We start from the raw sequence: 15,602 nt of genomic DNA, 5'->3' as shown, positions 1-15,602 counted from the left end.
AAATGTACTGAGGTTGTGTGAGCATGACTACAGAATAATACGCTATGGTGTTTACCATACAGTTAGTGAACATGGGAGTTGTTATTTAAGCATAATGCTGTTACATGGAACTATTTAGATCACCTTTTCAACTAATTGATAGGGACACGGTAATTGAATTTCCATGCAAACAATTTTTCTAGCCTGTTTGCTTTTTGTTGACTTTTAATTAGGTTCCACTTAAGATACATTTGTTAAAAATCTTTCCCCCACTGTACATAGAAACATTCACCTAATTTTAAAACTCCTAGCTAACATTTCTGAATTTTTTGCTCAACTTTCAGGGATTGTCTATAAAGTTGTCAGCTTAAGCGACGTTAAAGATGGTGTTATAATTTAATCAGTATTTCATATCCAGGCTATGCTTCTTTTGTTGGCTAAACATGTCTACTATTGCAATTTTTGCAGTAGTACAGACCAGTGCCCCATGGGTAGCTATCCTAGGCTATGTCTAGACTGCAGGCTTCTTTCGAAAGAGGCTCTTTCGAAAGCATCTTTCGAAAGAGCCTCTTTCGAAAGATCGCGTCTAGACTGCAGGCGGATCTTTCGAAAGAGAAATCCGCTTTTTCGAAAGAGAGCACCCAGCGAGTCTGGATGCTCTCTTTCGAAGACGGCCTCTTTACATTGAAGAACGCCTTCTTTCAAAAGAGGAACTTTCGAAAGAAGGCGTTCTTCCTCGTAAATTGAGGTTTACCGCCATCGAAAGAAAAGCCGCGTTCTTTCAAAATAATTTCGAAAGAACGCGGCTTGAGTTTGGACGCAGGGGAAGTTTTTTCGGGAAAAGGCTACTTTTCCCGAAAAAACCCCTGAGTCTGGACACGGCCCTAGTGTGCAACTTGCCACTATCCACCACACACTGTTTTACAATGCCTTATGGTTCAGTGTCCCATAATGCAATTCCTTCATCCCATCTTTCATGGGCATCCTAGTACACTTTATGATCCTTTTCAACAGCCCCTGTAACCTGCGTGGCTGACATCTTTATCAGAAAGCAGGCATCCTGCCCCATTCTCCAGGATTGTGCTTGTTAGGAGCACAATATGCTTGATCTGCAGTGTTTCCTGAGCCTCAGGAAAGTGACTTGTTGTCTGCCTTGCTGAGTGCCATGGAAAGAAGCAGTTCAAGATTATTGTTGGCCTTCATGGAGCAGCTACACACATCACCCATTGGCTCTCGGCTCAAGAAACAAGAACTGACAGGATTGCATCGGTATGCAGGTATGTGATGACAAGCAGTGGCTGTGGAACTCTCCTGGGGGTGCTGCTTGGAATGGGGAAGAGGGGACTGTAGTTCATTCCTGGAATGCAGCTCTTAGTGGTGGAAGAGGGTCCACAGCTGAGCACAACATGCAGCTCCTCACAGACATGCCATGTCATGATTGAAGCTCTGCACTAGAGCAACTGTTGGCCTCCTTTGTCATCAGGAACACCTTCCACAGTGCCTTGATTTTTATGTGATCATCCTGAAAAGACAGAGGTTTGATCTGAAAGGACAGGTACAGAAAGGGGACTACTGGGAAGGAGAGCTGAAGTGGGTGGGTGGTGGCACAGAAGGGGTCTTTGGTGAAAGTAACATAACTAGGGACTCTCTAGTGATAGAGCCTTGGGGGAGGGGGGGAGACACTTGTAGGAGAGTGTGTCTAGGAGAGGTGGAAGGAAGTGGGTCGAAGACAGAACAATTAGAATTAGATAGTCCCATGGAGGAGAGCTGAGGGAATTTTGGCACTGATTACTTGTTACTTTCAGAGAGTTAAAGGACTGGAGAAAAGTAGGGTCTTGTGAAGAAATGGAATGAGCGGAGAGGAAAATTTAAGTTAGTGGGATGAGAGTTGGAAAGGGGATATTTGGGAGGGAGAAGGAAGACTAAGAGGCAAAAGCACAAAAGGAAGCATGTTTCTGGAGGCCTCTGGTTAGCCTGCAACTGGTATCCCAGCCCCTTCCTTCCCCTACCCTCTTCCCCCCTACTCCATATATCCAAACCCTGTGCCCCTCTCCTGCATCCATATTCCCTCCCAGATCTGGATCCCCAATCTCCTGCCCCAGATTGCAATACCCTCCTACCCTAGGTCACAACCCCAAACCCAGCACCCCAGTGCCCTGTGCAAGGTCACAACTGTCTCCTTCATCCAAACTCTCTTCTAGACTCCATTCTCCCTCCTGAACCCCAGTCCCTTACTCCAAGCTCCCTTCTGCATCCAGCCTCCATCCCAGACCCTGCACCTCCTCCATTAATATCATGGAAGAGTTCAGCCCTTGACCACTTTACAAAATTTTGGAGTGGCTCCCCATCAAAAATTATTGCCCACCCCTGCTCTAACTCTTTCCTTCCTGATTCACTCAGTCTCCTTCTCTATGGGATCCCTGTGCCTTCACTTAAATCCAGATAAAGTAAATTGAACAGTCACAATTGCACTGGCTTCCTCCCTCTTAAAGAGCCAGTGCCATTCTGTGGGAATACCTTAATGTGCAGATTTTGAAATAATACTTTGGCCTGGTGTAGCATATACAGTTTATGACATGGGGCAGTATTTACAATCTGCACTTTCTCATGCTGATTCAACCCATATTTTCAGTGAAGATGGAAAGACAGATGAAATAACCATTATTTTCAAAGAGCAATGCACAAGTTGAAGTCAACCATTAATTGTCTCAAGCACCCTATCTGAAATTCTAAGACAGTCTCAAATAAACGGAAGTGAACAAGAAGCCCTTCACATAGTAATAGTGAGTAGAACATGATTCCAATGGTTATCATTAAGCTTGACTTATGGCAAACTCTTAACACAAATTCTTCCTTGTTTTCTGCTACTGAAAGGTTGAATTTGTATTGACCAAATAATAATGGGTAGATAAGAGGAAGATATCTCACTCACAGATTGTGCTTTGTCACTTTATGCCATGCTTTGTCATTGCCAAATCTTATGCTATGTTGAATAAAATTCAAGATACTAAGCTCTCTGGCATATCCTGAAATAGTTTCAATAATACATTATCTTTTTGTTTATTTTTACTTTAGCAACTGGGATCATGAAAAATGTCAGCTTCCATCTCTGAGAGCTACTACCTCATTCAAAGCCAGCTGAAGATAATGGATACAATTTATTTCAGTTTTGAGTGTCATTTGTGAACATTAAGTGCTAAAAGGAAGTCAGCCCACAGGAATAAAACTTTCCCTGCAAAAGGATAAAAAGAATTTAAAAACAAGTGACCACTTATATTAGTTCAAAGAGAAGTAAGAGAATTATTCCATTTCTAGAAAGAAGCTAAAATGCTGCAAAAATCTTAAGACAGGAAACAAAAAGGGGGAAAGAAACTTCAGAGAAAAATAACACTAAATTCTTAAATTAATGGATAAAATTATTTCTCCCTGCTAAGAAGAAATGTGGGTTCTTTAGATGGATCATGATGCCCGTATGGACTTTTCCTGTCTCTTTCTGCTGGCAGGTCATATTACCTAACTCCCCTAGATGCTAAACCAGAAAAGTAACGAAGCATTAGATTCTTACAAATTCCAAACATTTTCAGCATCATTTTCAGTCTGCCGGCACAGCTGAGGAAAGTCATGAACCCAGTTCTCACTATAATATATTGATGGCAGCATGTGGGATGGTGGGGACCAAGGTTCCCTCTAAGGTATGCGGTAGCTCGGCCTTCACAGTTGCTTCATGAGCCCCTCTCCCAGCCAGGCAGCTCTATGCACAGCAACCCTGAACCCTTGGGTGAGGCTCATTAAGCAGCTGTGCGGGCTGTGCTACCGCCTAGCTTAGACAGAACCTTGAAGACCCAGGGAACCATTTTATGAGGGGAGGGGCAGCAGCTGTGCACTCCAGGATGCGTCTTGCTTTTCATCCAGTTCTCCCAACGCTAAAGGAGTGAGGAGAAAGTGCTTGCATGCCTCTCATACATGGCTGGTGAAGGAAGCTGGCAGTGAAGGGAGCTCACCAGCCAGGTGTGACAGGCAATCACAGATTGCAAGCACTTTCCCCTCACTCCCTTAGCATCCAGGGAACAAGATGAAAAGCAAGCTGCATCCCAGAGCACACGGTTCCTGCCCCACCTACCCTCCCGAAGTGGCACCCTTGTGTAGAAGGAGGAAGAGAAAAAATGGGGACTTTTATTCTTTTGGGGGTGAAAGTAGAAAGACAGGGGAAAAAAGGAATTGTGCAAAGAGCTAAACCCTAAAGAGCTTGAATGATCAGAGCTGCTGTCATGGCTGTTTGAAGCTAAATGTAGTCAGAACTGAGCATCAGCCTCAGAAGAGAGTCCCAGTTCTCCTGTAAGTTGTGCAGATGCCCCAAGGGGCACAGATCAGAAGGGACAAGAAGAACTGGCCCAGTCTGAAAAGAAGTTCCCAGAAAGGTTTGGGAGGATTAGAGAAAAGTATGCAGTGACTGGAGGAGCAAATGAGCCTGGACTCAACCTCTCATATCAGTGGAGGAGGCTGCAGCTAAAGAACAAAAACTGGAGATGACAGAGAAAATTTACACCTGGAGAGACAGAAGTTGGTGGACTGGGATCTGAAGAAAGCAGAGTGAGTCCAGCACCTCTGGTGCAGGGAGGCAGTGAGGATGGAAGCATCAGCATGAACCAGACCTCACATAGGAGGAGCTAGGGACCTGGTAAGCAGAGACTCAACACTGACTTCCCATTTCTCAGAATAATATACATCAGTGGTCTCCAACCTTTTTACACTCAAGATCACTTTTTAAATATCAGAACAAGCGAAGATCTACTGCCTTAACCCTTCCTTGAAGCCCCGCCCTCTCTAGTCTCCTCCTCTCCATCTCTTGTTATCCCCTACCTTTATACACTCTACACTGCCACTTTTTTTCTGATTCCTCTGTAGGATTATTTTTTCCAACATTTATCCTGTCTAGACTGGACCAATTGTCAGAAAAACCCCTTCTTTTGGTAGCCCCCTTATTCCTCGATAAGGTTACTGAAAGAGCATGTTTGCTCTTCCACTGAAAAAATGGAAGAACAAATGCATCCCTGGATGCAGAAGAGTTTTTCTGGGATATAACTGGAATCCTGGAAAAACTCCTGCAATCTAGCTGTATCCTCACTGGGTTGAGATAGGATGTGTGGGCTCTGGGATGGGAATGAGGGATTTGGGTGTTGGAAAGGATGAGAGTCACAAGATCCGGGAGGAAATCTGGATGCAGGAGGAGGTGGAGAAGGGGATGCTGGCTCGGGGAGGGGGCTTCAGGCTAGGGAGTATTCAGGTCAGATGGAGGGTTGGGCTACTAAGCAAGCCACAGGCTTGTGGATTTGAGGGTGCAGGAATTTGGGTTGGGGTATATGTGGGGCTCAGGGAATGGGGTTCCAGTGTACAATAGGCTCAGATCTAGGGTCTGGGGACTGCAGGAGTGTTATAATGCTGTGGCCAGATGGGGGCTTGGCCCCAATTGGGGGTTTGTTGGCCAGGCTTCATTTTTAAATAAAATAGAAGCCCTATGTTTGAGAGTCTGTAACGTTGAAATGCTGGCTGTTCCCTCTAGGCGGCGCTGTTGCCTGAAATGCTGGCTGTTCCCTCTGGGTGGCCTGTGCTGCATGGAGAGTGCAGGGCCCAAATGGCCACGTGCGCCGCTTGCTCCCGCGCAGTGGCCCAGCTCAGCAGTGCAGAAGTCAGACGAGCGCCGTGGCTGGAGAGGAAGGGAGGTGGGGTGGTGACGTACACGGCCAGGGGGCGGGGCCTGGATGAGCGTGCATCCCCGACAGAGACAGAGGAGAGCGGAGGAGACAGAGAGGAAGCAGAGGAGATCAGAGAGTGAGAGAGAGGCAGGAGGCAGAGGAGAGCTGAGAGAGAAAGCGGAGGAGGCAGTAGGAGAACGAGAGAGAAAAAGACAGAGCAAGAGACCAGAGGCTCAGGAGAGAAGAGCGAGATAGAAAGGGAATAGGACATGGAGGAGAGACCTGGAAATCCTGTCTTATGACAGACTATTGGCTAGTTTTAAAATAAAAGACTATGTCAAACACAAAAAGTTTCTCCATTGTCTTTATTTATGAGAAGGGCAGGGAACCTTTTTGAGTCAGGGTCACTGACCCACAGAAAAGTCAGTTGGGGCCACACAAGGGAGATGGAAAAAAAACCTCCTCCAAAAACCCCCAAACCTCACTAATGTGGCCCCAACTGTGCTGGTGGGAGCAGGGGACATGGTCCTGGGAAAGGGTGTTAGTGGGTGCTGGGGCAGGGGACAGGGTAGCAGGGCGACAGGGGGGCAAGGGACAGGGTTCTAGGGTGAGGGCAGAGCGCAGGGTTCTGCAGCAGGGGACAGGGTGCCAGTGGGAGCAGGGAGTCCTCTGCACCCGCCTCCTCCCAGGGCTCCTCCTCCTCCCCCCGCTAAGCAGAGAAGCCCCAGAGGGCACCACCTCTGGGGCCGACTCCCCCCTTCCGCAGAGAAGAGTGCACCTGGGCTGAACACCATGACCAGCTGGCCAGGTAACCCTCCTCTTTGCTTCATCCCAGCTGCCCTGCACTCAGCCTGGGGAGGCTGCGTCGTGTTCCTGCTGATCTGGAAGCCCTTCCTCTTTGCTCCAGCCCAACTGGAGTGAGGCGCAGCCTCCCAGGGCTGAGCACGGTGTAGCTGGACTGGAGAAAAGAGGGGCGGCTGCCTGGCCAGCTGGCCATGGCACACAGCCACGGTGCACGATGCTCCACGTGGGCTGGAGCAGAGGGAAAGCAGCCTAATCCGCTGGAGCATGGCGCAGCCTCCTCTGTCACAGCCAGTTGACCGGGGTGTTTCACCCTCCTGACCCAACAGATCCCACCACAGCTACTCACCTGTGTTGCTGCTCCATGAGTAGCTGCTTCTCAAAGAGTGCCAATTCAAAATTAGTTGTGCTCAGGCACGCGGTCCAGAAGGAGCTAAAGATCGACTCATAGGCTGTGTCCAGACTCAGGGGTTTTTTCGGGAAAAGTAGCCTTTTTCTGAAAAAACTTCCCCTGCGTCCAGACTCAAGCCGCGTTCTTTCGAAATTAAATCAAAAGAACGCGGCTTTTCTTTTGATGGCGGTAAACCTCATTTCACGAGGAAGAACGCCTTCTTTTGAAAGTTCCTCTTTCGAAAGAAGGCATTCTTCAATGTAAATAGGGCTTCTTCGAAAGAGAGCATCCAGACTCACTGGATGCTTTCTTTCGAAAAAGCAAGCCGCTTTTTCGAAAGTTCAACGTGCAGTCTAGACGCTCTCTTTCGAAAGAGGCTCTTTCGAAAGTATCTTTCGAAAGAGCCTCTTTCGAAAGAGGCTTGCAGTCTAGACATAGCCATAGGCTGTGTCTAGACTGGCCAGTTTTTCTGGAAAATCAGCCGCTTTTCCGGAAAAACTTGCCAGCTTGAATTTCCGCAAAAGCACTGACTTCCTACTGTAAGAAATCAGTGCTTTGTGCGGAAATACTATGCTGCTCCCGTTCGGGCAAAAGTCCCTTTTGCGCAAAACTTTTGCGCAAAAGGGCCAGTGTAGACAGCTGAGATTTGTTTTGTGCAAAAAAGCCCCGATCGCAAAAATGGCAATCAGGGCTTTTTTTGCGGAAAAGGGCATCTAGATTTGCCACGGACGCTTTTCCAAAAAAAGTGCTTTTGCGGAAAAGCATCCGTGCCAATCTAGACGCTCTTTTCCAAAAATACTTTTGACGGAAAACTTTTCTGTTAAAAGCATTTCCAGAAAATCATGCAAGTCTAAACGTAGCCATAGAGCCACTGCGATCTACCGGTTGGTGACCATGGATATAGATACTAATTTGTTGTCACAGTTGATGAAATTAATTAATTATTAATGCATATTTCCTTACGTTTCAGAAGGCTTGTGATTTGAATTGGGTTTGCCTTCTGGATTGCCTACAGAGGCACAAAGACTTACACCTGAGGAGGTACACAGAGGGTACGGCTAGACTCTGCCATGTCCAGGGAATGCGTTTGCTCTTCCGCTTATTTTTTTGAGGAAGAGCAACCACGCTCTTTCGGAAGCCCCTGTATTCCTCCTCCTACAGCTTTCAAAAGAGGGGTTTTTCTGACATTTGGTCCAGTCTAGATGGGCCAAATGTTGGAAAAGCCTCTTCCAAAAAAAGAATTGGAAAAAGGTACACAAAATGCAGAGCACATTTTGCGTACCTTTTTCGAACAAAAACTTGTAGTCTAGCCATACCCTCAGAGACATCTAAGAGGAGATTTATCAAGTGATCCATATGGAGTCTATTACCCTATTCTGTTTACTATCTCTGAAGAATCAGGCACTCAGAAGACAAAATATTGGGCTAGATGGATCATTGGCATGGCCCATTATGGCCATTCTTCAGTTCTTCACTGTGTCATATATATCAGAGGGATGTTTGCAACAAAAGTCAAGTTATAATTTTTTGTTTCTTGCCTGTGTTGTTTTCAGAATTATTTTTTACTGCAAAGGGTTAGGAAAACATGCTGTACAGCAGTATATTTGCCGTGGAGTAGTTTATTAGATGGCTAATTAGATGAACTGCTAGGTCAGCTCAGGGTAAAGTATGTCAGAACTCATTTGAGCATTTGTCTAAAAATAAGCCTTTTCTTTTATTAGATTGAAATAGAAAAGTACCCCAGAAGCAAAAAGTACTCTCTCTGAAAGAGGAAAATTGAGTTTAAAAAAAATCAACTCCCACATTATTATTGCTTTTGGTTGCTGAATTAAGGGTCAGATGTTAAAAACCACAATATTGTCCAGATAGGGCACAATAACATTTTGGGGAGACCAGAAGGAAAAGGATCCTTCCAAGGACAGGTCTGTTGAAATTCAGAATAATATCTGCGGTAGTTGAATATTTGGTATTAGAAAACAGACAAGCTGCGATGGCTAAAATTGCAATAGAAATGGACATCAGTGCTAGCTCAGTGGAAACAAACGTACTGGAAAAATTGAGCAAGAACAAAATTCTTGGTTATATTGATTTCCAGATATTTTATAAAGGACAAAAGGACTTGGGGAAGCATTAAGAGGTGCAAAGTCATCCTCTGAAGTATCAAACTTAATCTGATTTTCATTGTCCAGCGTACTGAAGTGACTTCATTACTTGAATTATTTAACTGAAAAATAATCAATAGTAAAAGTGAGTCCAAGAAAATTCATTCTAAACTTGTACCCTATAGCAAGGGAGATTTAAGTTAGATATTAGGAAAAACCTAACTATATGGATAATTAAGAACTGGAACATATTTCCAAGGGAGGCTGCAGAATCCCCATTATTGGAGGTGTTTGAGACAGGAATGATTTAGGTATACTTGGACTGGCCTTGGCTCAGTAGGATGGACGAGGTGATCTCTTCCAGCTCTACATTTCTATGATTTGAATCCCTGAATGAGCATCTTTGGAAAAGAGTGTCATTATTATTATTTTTTTAAAATAACACAACAAAAAGGTGTAAAGCAGGGATCTCAAATTCCCAGTCCATGGGCCTTCTATTGGCCAGAGCATCATCACAATCTGCACTGGGAGGGGACAAATCTGAACAGGGGGAATATGTTTGAACCTTCCCATCTTCTCACCAATGCCAGGCCCTCTCCTGCATGACTCCCCATCCCCTGTGGGACCAGTCATGAGGAAAACCTGGAGGAGGGCCTGGCATGTAGTGACAGTAGTGGTCGAGGCCTCTCCCAATCCTAATGGTGTAGATGGCCCACAGGCCAGGTGCTTGAGACTCTGGGCATAGATAATGCTAGTGTAATCTGCTAAAAATGAACAAACAATCTGAATAGTTCCTGGATATGGCATGAAGTATCAGGGCATGATTTATGAAAACACACAAAGCCAAAGTAGTTCAGGATATGGACAGATAGGATTTCCCAGTAAACTAGGCAATGTTATAGGAGCCTGATGTGGCTCTTATTTGTACAGGTGAATGAAACTAATGAGGTTGCTCTTATGTAATTGACAGCAAAATTGAGGCTTGGGTTTTCATTACAACAAACTTCACTAGTGAAACTTGATCATGGAAATGTTGCTGAGAAATTTTGTTCCTGAAGCATAGACTAATGGAAAACAAACAAACAAACAAACAAAACTTTAAAAGCGTCAGAGGGGGTAGTTGAGTTAATCTGTAACTGGAAAAACTTACAAAACAACAAATAGCCTTGCAGCACCTTAAAGACTAAGAAAATTTTTACAATTGCTCCAATATTTATTAGGAAGCCCCCGTCCCTATCCTTGGTAGTGCTGTACTGCCTTTGGAGCCTAATAGTGAAACATTGTTAATCACTCCCTTTGTTCAATGACAAGTGTCCTTGTCTTTTGAGGTGGTGTCTGCTATTCAATTACTGCCCATGATATACTTGTTTTGGATCTATACTGCAAGCTAGTGAAGTCTAGTACACTTGAAATAGAACTAGGAGCCAGGAACTTCTGGTTTCTAAGCCTTGGTCTTGTACGAATTTGCTGTATGGCCATGGGCCAGTCTCTCAACATCCCTGTGTCATGTTGCCCTAACATCTAAAATAACATTGAAAAATTGTATATATTTGTGAGAGTCTGTTTGTATGTCTGTTTGTTCAAGAATTCCTAAATGTTAAGAGTTAGGGCCACCAAATTCATTATAAAGCTTCCTCCTATCATAATGCAAGGTAAGGGTTTGTTTGTGCCTGGAATGGGATTGCATCTCAGAAAACCATACAGAAAGACAGAATCACCAGGCAGATGAAAGGGGCTGACTGGGGCTCATCCTGCTGTCTGGGACTGCCCTAGCTCTGATACTCACCCTCCTAGGTGCCCTTTAGGGAGTGGGGGGAAGAGGCTGAATTTCCCCTCCCCCTTAGTCATATGGAAACATTGCTGACTGCTTCCCTTCATCAGGGAGTGAGGAGAAAGTTCAGTTTGCTGCATTCCTCACACTGGCTGGGGGAGAGCAAGGGAGCAGAGGAATTTGGACCAGCCCCAGCTGGGGAATATCCACCTCTTCCCTGTCTGTGTCCACTGGAGCTTCAGTGGTCATAAAGAGATGCTTCTCACCTGTTCCTAAGTTGCTGCATTGAGAGAGGACTTGAGGTAGTCCACTCTCCTCAAGGCAACCTGCATACTGAATCCCTCATGCCCAGTCCCCTTGAAAGCAATGCTTTAAATGAAGAAAAATTAACTGAGTTCAGACCCAAGCAACACTGAGTAAATCTTCTAGTTTATATTTTCTGATTGATGTTGAAATATTAGTAAAATATACCTTAAGTGCTAAGCTTAACTAGTCTGTATTCTGAATAACTTCCAAGAGATAGGTATGTAACAATTCCTGGGGACCAAACATGTTAAACATTTCCCATTTTGAAATCTGCTATGAATACCATTTACTTCAGCAGTGTTTCTGTTTTCTACTGATATCACCTTTGAATCGAGGAAGTCAGTGGTACTATTCTATTGCCAGCAGACCTGTCTTGCTACTGATACTCTATGCTGCGTCTTGTAGTAAACTTGCATTGAGAAGTGTATCCCATTGTAGAATGAAAAGCACATAGCAAATAGCACAGGAAGTATAGTAGAAATGACGTGACATCAGCAGGAGAGAATTTAGTGATAACAACATTAAAATTGAGCATCAAGAGGGGACTAGTGATAATTACAACAGGTCCATTTTTTTATTTGACTGTTTTAATTAGCTACTTCTTTGGTGGAGAAGGATAGAGAAAGTAAATGAGGGCTACAGAGAAGACGCAGGACAGAGAGAAAAGTGATGAACAGATGATGCTAAGGGAAACCACGGGTTTCACATATGATTCTGCTCTTCTCGTTATACCCCTGCTGCTTTGACAAGAAAAGGCTGTAAAGTTTTGCTTCTTTCAATTCCAAATCCATTGACTGTCTTTATTTATTTATTTTATTTTTGTTATTCAGAACCAAACACTAAAAGGCTGATTTTATACTTACTGAAACTAGATTTACACCACTGTAACTCCACTGACTTCAGCGTTCTGGGGTCTAGTCATACTCCCTCTATGTTACACATCTGTGGTGCAGAATATTGGGGAGCATTGGAGTAACTGAAGGCAAAACAAATACTTTTTTGGTGGTGAATGGATTTCCCTAGACTGTTCTGCTGGGAGTCCCTTTTACATGGGACAGTACTTAACACTCGTGCTGTTTTTCATCTGGAAAACACTTCATTAAAAAACTGGGCAGGCCTTTCCCTTGTGCAGTAACCATTAAAACGAAAGGGAGCCAATCCTGCATATGGAATACCATTAACTAATAGAGTTACTGGTTACACAAAGAAATTAGTACAAGCATCTCTACTGTCTGGGTCTTGCACCATGCACACAGCTCCATGGAAGTCAATAGGTAGCACATGGGCAAAGGAAGTTGCTTGCCAATATCACTTTGCAGAATTAGTCCATATAGCAAAGGGGTTTGTTTTGTTTATGTTGTAATAACATATAGCTCACAGCTGGAAAACAATAGATTTCTATTTCTTTCATTTTAGAGATGGCAAGATTCACAAGAGCATTAGATATTATCTCCCAAACTCTCCCTTTTCAAAGCAATCACCTATTTGACTTGTGCAGATTTGGCTGGATTTTTGCAATAATAGCCCCATCCTCCCCCCCCAAAAAAACCCAAACAAATAAACACTAGTGTCAGATTCGCATATGCAGAATTGGAGTTGCCACAGTAAAAGAAAATGTGAGCAGTGATAAAAATAGTTTGAAAGGTCTTAGAGGGAAGCATGCATTGTTTTAAAGTTTTAAAGGGTTTTGAAGTGAATGGATTTGTTTGGATAATTGTGAATGAGTATTTTTCTTTAAACATCAGGGACAATTTATTTTAATTGGGTTACAGCTGGTGCTGATGCTGTGTTTTTCCTTTAATATTTTTGAGCTTTCGGCACGGAAGGGAGGAACAATGCAGTCAGCTCTGTTTTGGCTTTCTTTACTCTGGGTTTTATTTTATTTATATTTTATTCCTGTTTAATTTCTTAAGTTTAACATTACCTGAGCCCTGCAAGTACCAGAGACAGACTAGACTCCTGCTCGAATAGCTCTGAATCATTTTTTCAATCCCTCTCATATCATCAACTTCTATCTGAATTCTCTGGTTTCTCTCCTTTTAGGCCCATGTTTATGTTTAATTTTGGGGGGAACCAATAATCCTAAAGAGAAGCCCATTGTGACACGTATCTTTTACAAAGCTTTAATTTTGAGGGCCACATTTCATGCTTTGGTGCCTAAAGCTAGATTGGTCCTTGAGTCACTATTGCTCTGATTGCTGAGGGCAGGAGTCTAACCTCCTTGACTTTAAATCAGTCATAACTAAAAGCACGGCATTGTAAAGTCACAGGAGTTGGGAGTGGAGGGGAGCTGCTGGGTCAGCTACTATAAGAGTTCCATTTAAAAGCCACTTTCTGTGGCTGGTACTATAACAGCAGCTAGAAGTCCTCTGTAAATGAGCCCCTTAGAAACATGTTGGGAGAGTGACAGATGAGGTAACAGAAAGAACCAGGAGCATTTGAACCAATAGCGCACTGCTGAGGCTCAAACGGTTGACAGGACTCTTTTCCATCTTTACAAAGACACAATCAGAAACGTCAGGGAAAGTCCATTACAGGCACCCTAAACCATGTGACAACCACAGCTTCTACCCATCTGATGAAGTGGGTTTTACCACAAAAGCTCATGATTCTATTTTTTTTAGTCTCTTAGAGCATGTCGACACTGGGGAATTATTTCAAAGTAATTAAATTGGAAATAATAATTCCTGAAATAATTATTTAGAAATAAGCTTATTCCACCAAGGAGAGCAGGAAATATTTTGAAATAACTAGCTCCTTATTTAGAAATAATGGTCTTGGTAGTGTGGATGCTCCAACTGTTATTTTGAAATAAGGGCATTGTTATTTCAAAATAACTCGCTTGTATAGATCTGGGCTTAGGTGCCACAAGACTATTCATAGTTTTTAAACTTGCAGACTAACATGGTTATCCCTGTGAGACAGCTTCTACTGTGAAGGTAAAAGCTGAGGACAGTATCTGAGGAATAAATTACCATCATTTGAAGATTTACATAATATCAGAATAGAAGTAGAAATCACATGCAATCTGTAGGTCATTAGAGATTTGCTGGCATGGACTTACTATGCCTGTGCAGATCACACTGAAATCAAAGCACTTGGATATAGGCACAGGGATCCAAGAGAGAGGATTCCAGTGCAACACTGGGATCTTTGGATAGGCAAAACTTCAAGATCAGATCAGATCCATCTATTTCTAGGAAGACACAAAAGGGTAAAATGAACTGTTATCAGATGCCATGTGGAAAAAACTGGCTGGAAAGATTCACTTTTGTGTTTTACAAAGTAATATAGGAGAGATTTTTAAAAGTACAAAGATAGGATTTTTGCCCTGCTAATGTATAGAAAAAATGATCAGGTCTCTGATAGGGAAACCCTTGGGAGCTATGATTTGATTTTGGATAGTCAAAATATGTTTACAAAAGAGCAACTATGACAACATACCTCATTTGATTTAATTCACGAATTAATTTTATTCATACATCCTTGAAAATGTATCAGTAAAAAGCTTACTTGGAAAGCTGTAGTTGCAATTTATCAGACTATTTAAGAAATCGTTACATGATACACACAGAGACTGGAAATTCACAAGAGACTGATCTACCTCTATCTGCAAATACAAAGACAAATCAGCAAGAATAAGTGTCACAAAAGATGAGCTGATCAAATGGATGTAGAACTTGATTGGAAGTCAATGACAGAGGCCAAATGTGAATGACGAGAATTCAGATGGAGAGTTGTGTTGCTAGAGTACAGCAATGATCAAGTTTTAGACCTTTTTTCAGATTTATTGGCTGATTTAGTGCCTTTATAAATAGTTTGGGTAAAAAAAGGAATATGTAGTAAGGGAAAGAAATATGCTGAGGAGTGGTGGTCGATACAAAGGGCTATCTAACACCAAAGTAGTGGAACCATGTGGGCTCATGTCAGAGAATATTAGTTTGATGAACCCTCAAATTTTGTAAGTTCAGTTAATATATGCCCCTAAAATTTCAGATGTTTGTTTAAACCTTAACCAAAACTCTTGACTCTTCAAAATTAGCTTAGAAATAATACAAGTAGATATATTCTCTTAAAATTTCATTTATTTATTACAATTCTTGTTCCCAGCCAGGCTGCAAGTGCCACTAAGATAGCTAGTTCCACTAAAACAGATACTAGAAAATAACTGCTGCGACTTCTTTTTCAAGTGTTCTGTTGATTGAGGACTAGGAAGGGTTTGAAAAGGTGCTATTCATAAACTATGACCTTCTGACTAGAGCTTCCACACTCCAAAGACTATTTAATAAAGATGTATTATGACTCATTTGCCATTCACATTGGAATATAAGTAACAAAAAACAAATTCAGAGAGGACGGGATCTCTGAGTATCCTTTTACCTTATTGTCACTGTCTAATTAGTTTGTGCTAATGGTTATATGGGAAAAATTACTCTGACAGAATTACAGTTCATTGAGAATTATTAATTTAATGTCAAAGAAATATGGCTCAATTATTCCAATAAGTATCCAATTATAAATACTGTCAAAATGTAGGGGACAACTATTCCTATCTGTAT

The sequence above is a fragment of the Pelodiscus sinensis genome, chromosome 12, assembly GCF_049634645.1.
Source record: "Pelodiscus sinensis isolate JC-2024 chromosome 12, ASM4963464v1, whole genome shotgun sequence".
Taxonomy (NCBI): domain Eukaryota; kingdom Metazoa; phylum Chordata; order Testudines; family Trionychidae; genus Pelodiscus; species Pelodiscus sinensis.
The sequence above is the reverse complement of the archived record's forward strand: the minus strand, read 5'-3'. Positions refer to the sequence as shown.